Consider the following 7,775-nt stretch of genomic DNA (forward strand, 5'->3'; position numbering starts at 1 on the left):
AACTTTCGATTTATGACCTTAAAAACTCCTGACCAACGACCATTGTCAAATTGTCAAATCAAACTTTTTATATTGGTCTTTATCTTTTATCAGAATAACATCTAAGTTGACTGCCGCCTCTGTTCCTCATTGATCTATAACAAGTCTTGACTTTTAGACGCTCTTAATTCCATACTGTATGTACTCGTAGTTGATTGAATATCTGTTCAAACGTAACCGCGGTAATGTCCACAGATCGCCCTGACATTTGCGATCCTTTCGCTCGCTAATTGTAACTCGTTTTGGGATCGACAAATAAAAACATCTACTTTAGCGCCTCGGTATGAGTAAACAATATACTTACAAGTATTTATAGTTGTGAGTCTTGTTATGTCTGACTTCGGATTGGATTTTTTGTTAAGTCATGAGCTTTTATATATTTTAACCATTTATTCTATTCTATTCATGTTAAGTTACATATAAGCTTCGAGGTTTTGTTTCATGTAATTGAATTAACGGATTAGATAATAAATAATGGAACTTAGTAGCAACTGCGATTCTGTGAGGAGTTTTCATGCTTTTTCATCTTAGTCAAAAGGGCAACGTCATCAACTGTCGCGAAAACGTCTGTGAAGTCGTTTTTGATAGAAGTATTAAATAAGTGCAGATAGTACCGGTGTAGTAAGTTATTAACAACACGTCGTTTGTTACTGTCATCATGGTAGTTAATCGTTTCTGCCAATTGAGAAAATAAACTAAATCTTAACTTATCTAAAAATAAGCTAAATGATGATATGATAATGCTTTATGAAAGCTATTCGTTGTAAAGCATGTAGCATTAAATAATCTATAGAAATGTTGTCATCCTAGATTCGGGCCCACTCGGTTTATCTCGGGATATCAGACCCTACCTGTAACTAACCCTCAAATTACAGGACTGGTTTATATCTTTTTGTTTACAAAACTCATCAGAACAATACCATAATTTTAAAGATGAGCAAACCAATAGTTCCCTAGTCTGATATAGTTAAGAAACAGATCGTGTGTCTCTCTGACCCTGTTCCCACGCGGCTGCGCACGCGCATCACTTTCGGTTTCTGCCAGACGGTACGCTCACGACCTCTAGTGATGCTCTTCGCTTTCTGCGCCATCTTCGATAACTGTTATAATAATCTTAATTGTTTTATATTTTCGGCGTGAGTCCTTGTATCAAAGTTATTAGGTTGTTTTTTTTTCATGATAATTTAGGAACAATATTTTCCGTACATAATTGATAACTCAAAACATACTGAACGTACGTGTTGAGTTGCTAAAAAAGTGAATGAGAAAAGTGCCCAATTGTTTAGAGACTATTTTTGATTATAACTTTATTATGCAGAAAGCGAAGGCTCTGGTATTCAAGCGAAACTAACAGGCAAATGTTCAGCAGTGAAGTGATTGATTGATTCGTTTTTCACTACACACATCGTGTGAATCGTATGAGAAGCTATAGTTTATCTGTAATTGATATAGAAACACAGTCGTTATAAATTGTGAAAGACAGAAAGAACACGTTACTACATAGAAACTTAAAGAGACAGTCCGATCCCATGATTCAATTTTTGTCATTAGCTTATAAATGAATACAAAGAAACAATAATACTTCTCTTACATAAATATTGACTCTTTCAATAACTCCTGACCTATTGTGGCTAACGTAAATAACAACAAACAATGTCTATACAGCCGACTTTGTTTACAAACATCGATATAAGTCACAACACTAGCGGCGTGTTTCATTGATCGCAAAGTTCACGATTGTACGTAGTTCAGCCAATATCAGCTGTAGGAATACTACACACATTGAAAATATGGGACAACGGACTACTTGTAGATATAACCGAGTTGTTTTATTTTGTTCAGTGACTTTAATCCGGATTCTTACTTGAAAGAAGCGCTTGATTAATTGCTCCAGTTGGGTTCGAAACTACTTACTTGGAAATCCCGTTGAATACGCCTGTAATGATCGTTTTCCCTAACAATCGATTTGTTATCGAGTTAAGACTTTGAAATCCGACATGCTCGATCATAAGGCCTATAACATAAATCGCTACTCGATTTTGGCTTGGTTCGACAGTCATATTTTAGAGTATGCCTGATTGCTTGCTGTTTTAATTCACTAAGAGTGGTTTCAAGATAGACAGTTTCCTAATATTTCCCTTAAGCGTACCTAACGCTGACTGTGTCTGTCAAGCGAAATGTTAGAGACAAAAATGACATTTAGAACGTCTCTTAGCTGAGTGTAGTAGGACAAACTTAGTACAAAGCGTTTCACGAACCACTGTCATAATAAAAATACTACAGTATTTGGCAATATAACAAGAAAACCGTAATAATTTTCAATAAAATAGCTCATCTAATAGTACCAATTAAACCGTAATCAATTGAACTAAATATTAAGAAGGAGGATCGAATTTTACATAAAAATTGTATTTTAGTATAAAACTAGCTGCTAAGCACAGTAAGCACAGGGCCTCGATTCTGTTATTTTACAATGGCCGATGAATGAATGGCAATTGGATTAAATTTGAAATTATTCCTATTCCCTTAAGCATTTTGCCAATACAATAATTGGAAGTTAATTGTATTGACCGTGGGTGTACCGTTCCGTACTGAATTTTCAATTATGCAGCAGGAAAAAATACAAAATATGACATTTTAAGCCAATTTTCATTCATTCATTGGCCATTGTAAATAGCAGAATTGGGGCCCAGGAGTCATTCGATATCGGGAATGTTTCAGCATTGATAACCACGCTATCTCCATATGAATAATACCAATGACAGGAGTTGTTTCTAAAAACCTCGATAGTTAAAGCCTTATGGTCACCCCAACAACACAATAAAACGATTTTTAACGGTAACTCACACTAATGGGCAGTTTTGTAAGAATGCCGCACTCCAATACGGATTGGTCAAAATGTTGCAAACATGATTAAGTATCGCTAACATCTATGGTTTTTGTTAGTCATCATTATTTATGAAGCTATTCATAATTCCTTTGTTAACAAATTGGTCTATTCGGTACTTAAGCTGTTAAATTACAAAATATTTAGAAAACTGTACTGTGAGAATACCTTTCTCACAATTCATGATTTTTAGTGTCTAATGATGAAACAGCGGAGGAAGGATTTATTTATTACATATTTACCAAAAGAAAAGGAAGGTATAATAAAGCAAGTTGTTGTTAAAAAAATATTTTAAGGTTCTTTTCACTGACTTCGATTCACAGCGACACCTATTGGCACTTATATACAACATTAGGTTCCAAGTTGACAGTAGTAAGAAATAGATGGCGCTGTATTTAAGATGTTTGATATTGACTTCTTATTTTATTGTTTTGCAGATATTCCTATAATTGAGGTATTTTGGTTTCAAAAAATAAAAAAGAAACCGAAATGTAGAATTTTACTTTGTTAGCTTCTATAAATAATTGTTTTGTTTATTTTCGTGACTTATTTATTATTGACATTATTTCATGATATATCAGCGGTTATAGTTGTATATTGAATAAATAAACTGTAAGTATAATTATTTCGTTTTTTTTTCAGGAGTATAGTCTAAGTAACCTAAGTAGGCAATAATGATCTTTTATTTTACCTAGACGCATCAAGTTTCCGTAGTGTAGTGGTTATCACGTGTGCTTCACACGCACAAGGTCCCCGGTTCGATCCCGGGCGGAAACAAATTTCATTCCTCACGACCTGTTTTATGGAATTCCTTTTTTACCAAACTAATTTGGACGAACACTTTGTCTGTTAATAAGTCGTGATACTTAAACAATTAAAATAGGCTCCAGAAGAAGTAAGCCAAACATTTACTATATCGTATTGCTGTCAGGTCTGACAGATGAGAGGGATGCCACTCTACACCGTGGAGCTCGCCATCTCACTCCCACAGCTCTTTAAGTCTTACTTCTCAAGGTGGTGGAAGACCAGCATCTTCGGTTTAGTGCACCTTTGATTTTGCTAATTGTTTTCAAGTAATTGTCCGTCCTCTACGTAGCTCGTCAACAAAACCCTGACAATATTTCGTCTCACCATAATAATTAATTTAGTTAGCAGTGTTCACACCTATGTTATTGTTAGTGAGATTATTTTAGAATTAATGACAAAGGATTTTTATCATTTGACTTAAAGCGGGTAAAGCTCCAGTTATCGCGGCAAAAGTGATATCATCTGACATCTGTGTAAATTACAACTGCCTAAATATTACGGTTCATGAGAAATAGTATGGGGTCAGACGGACAGAAGGTGGAAACTTAGAAAACATTCGCGTTAAAAAAACTACCTACTATTTTAATAGAAACTAGCTGTTGCCCGCGACTTCGTCCGCGTGGTTAGAAGATAATATATAAGTTATGTTTTATACCTGCCCTATTTTTTCCACATTTTCCGTTGTATCTTCGCTCCTATGAGTCGCAGCGTGATTGTTTATAGCCTATAACCTTCCTCGATGAATGGTCTATTCAATTTGGAGCATCTTTTTTTCAATTTGGAGCAGTAGTTCCTGAGATTAGCGCGTTCAAACAAACAAAGTCTTCAGCTTTATATATTAGTAATATAGATTTATACTTAATCATGAGTATCAAAACTCGGCGTATCAAGTATCAGTATTCGGAAATAGACATATTCACAGACGGATATCGAATGCACGCTTCACGCCGCGTACTAACTTTGTACCACTCAGCGTGTGGCTCAATAACAAACAATATTGGGTTTTAGGTTTTTGACTGGCCTGTTGGTCTGGTGGTTAGTAGTCATGGGTTCGATTCCCATCCAGGACAAATGTTTCTGTGATGTACACGATCATTTGTTCTGTGTCTAGATGTAATTTATCTATAATATGCATGTTAAGAAGCTTTGCTTAGTTTGAGACTGTAATTATGACGTTGTGTGAAAGTTCTGAAAAGAAAAACGTCGAGAACATTGTCAGGCAGGTAAGTGACTGTATCTATTTATTTTTAGTTTTATTGATTTATGTTGGGGTGATCGTTAAATGTACATTTGTCTGCATTAAATATATTAATCACTGGTCAGCGATCGCATCTTTGCATCTAAATCGGTACAGGTAGTATTTTTAAGAAGAGCAAGAAAGCATATATCGCTTTGAGTTTAATATTCGTTTTTTAAAACAATTTCTGTCTAAAATGTCTCGCATCTGGGTAATGGGTAACTTTGCCAAATCCTGGAACTTTTGATATATCTACCTACACATCATCTATGGGCCATGTTCTCCCAAAAAGTTCTACTATGTGTGGCTAAACAGGACTTAGAATAAAACTAACACATTCTAAATAAGTAAGTACACAAAAACCTAGTAAAGTATCAGATTGTAAATTGTATGCTATAACTTCAGTGTCTGATAAAAATATGGATTGTATATTTGGCTAACTTAAAGTAACTAGAAAAATTGTATGACATCCCAAATAACATGTTCATGTAATTAATGAAACCATTTTATGATTTACATGCGTGTGTGATCCACGAATACCTTGTACTGAATCTTGGTGTCTTTGTGCATGTGACTTGAATGTTTGCGATGCCACCCGCGTCAAATAAAACGTGTTAAAAATTGCTATCAGTTAAATATATTGAGTGTATGTAACTTAGTGTTTCTGGATTGTCGGTTATGATGTGTCGTGCACTTCTACCAATCAAGATACAAACGCTTAACTCACTAGCCGTTGACTAGGTGCGGTACAATAATAATTTATAGGTGATGAATAAATTATAAACGTTCGTCATAAAATTAAGTGATAATTGCCAATGAACACCAAATAACAATACACTGTGGCCTGTGACACTACGATAAGCACGAATGAAACATGTTTAAATACATTTTATATGTTTAAATTTCTTATTAGGATATCAGTGATTAAAATGTACAGGGGGACGCAAAGATATGATGATAAATGTCATATCTCATAATGTCCCTTTTTCTAATGGGTCGAAATGTCGTGAAGGCCTTACGCTTCTATGCTTGGAATTTTATGCACGAGGTTCAGGTTCGATCCTAATGCAGGCAAATCCAATGTGACTTTTTCAAAGTGTTATTTACTTTCTTAATTATTCGAAGATACCACTGAATTAAGGTAAAAGAAACATCGTGAGGAATCCTGAACATTGTGAGAAGGCGTGGTGATCAATGATCAAACCTTTCCTATACGGCAAGTAGCCTCTGCCCAGCAGTGGGGCCTATTTGGTAGTTATTTTAAACATCTATTTTTCAAATCTGCACCTAAATTAAAATTAATTATATATCATTAACTTTTATCGTTGTCCGCAACACCAGTAGAGTAAAAATCCTTGCAGTGTGTGATTATCAAATGTTTTAATTGCTAAGTAACAATGCAGGCATTTTTATAATTAATATTTAAATCTTACCTACTTATGAGAATAAATATATTGTATTATTGTACTTTACTTATTAAAAATGTTTCGAGTAATACGAAACGTGTTTCGTTATCCATCATAAATGGTCCAGTCGTTAGGAAGACGAGTCGAATAGCTAGACTGAGTAAGATTACCTCCTTTTTTCGGAAGGGTAACAACGGAACCCTACTACTGACGTCTACACGTCTTTGCGTTCGTCACCAGGCCGTAATCTCATTCTCATGAACCGCTGCAACAAGACGCTCGAAATTTTAACCTGTGTAGGTATATATGTTGCTGCTGCAAAAACAAAATTTGAAAATAAACATCCAGATTAATCTACGTTTGGTACGGTCATAAATTTGATAGGTGACAATTTTTTTTTGTAAATGTATTAGTCTAGGCTTTATGTGCGGCCCTTCAATGTCACGAGTCCGAGAAAAAATTGAATGGTTATTTATAGCATTTCACGCCATTCATTGTTTTAATTACTTTCTTTCTTCAGACCCGCGAACAATGATTAAAGGGTTGACACCCGGTCTAGCCGACATAACACGTATTATCATGATATAATTGGGTGTCTAAGGAAACACAATATAATTATCGAGCCTGGGAAACTCAACCTGTTGTGGACACATCTATATAAACAATGTGTTTCTGCTAATTAATAAATATTTAGCATTTTTAATGTTTGTTAGTTTCAGTGCAATTCATTCTTATAGTCTTTTTTTACTCAAAAAACACAAGTTCGATACTTTAAAAGCAAGCACTAAGCCCATCCAGGTATAAAACAAATAAAGTAGATCAAATCAAAACAATTAATAGGCACAAACACTAGTGAATATCATTAAATAAACACTAAAAGCCGCATTAGGTAATAAAAATCTGTCGCAACTGTAAGATCACCAGAATACTACTTGTCCTACGCGGGCTTTGAACCCACGGCCGGCGCCTCGGTGTTTTGTCCAGTGGTCATTTTCATAGTGACCTATACCTAATAGCCGGGAATCCCAGGTCCTCCATGTTTTACGGAGCATGTGAATATTATAGTATAAGAGTTATTTTTAAACAAAATAAATATAATATTCATAACCGATATTTTTAAAATGGCAATGACCCGTAAGCCGCCTATAGAAGAGTACTTTGTTTTTTTTGCGTAGATTGATCTCATAGACGAATGAGAATTGTCTGAAAAAAAAGGCTGGTTGTGCAAAAATAACCCAGTTCGTTACTTATACAAACATTTGACGTTCTGCAGGTTCGTGCCTATATTAATTATTATTATTTGTAAAAGTATTTATTATTTGTAAAAACATAGGTAAATAGAGAAAGCTGATCTTAGAAAAAATATACAGAGATTTTTTTTGTCTATTCTATGGTAGGT

The 7,775-nt window shown here is 34.7% G+C and overlaps 1 non-coding gene across 1 annotated transcript; it reads left to right on the top strand.

Moving 5' to 3' along the window:
• Positions 1–3,630: 3,630 nt before the first annotated feature.
• Positions 3,631–3,703, top strand: Trnav-cac. The gene has a single exon. It is a non-coding gene; the product is annotated as a tRNA-Val (tRNA).
• The last annotated feature ends 4,072 nt before the right edge of the window (positions 3,704–7,775 follow it).

Source organism: Trichoplusia ni, chromosome 18, assembly GCF_003590095.1.
Source record: "Trichoplusia ni isolate ovarian cell line Hi5 chromosome 18, tn1, whole genome shotgun sequence".
Classification (NCBI taxonomy): domain Eukaryota; kingdom Metazoa; phylum Arthropoda; class Insecta; order Lepidoptera; family Noctuidae; genus Trichoplusia; species Trichoplusia ni.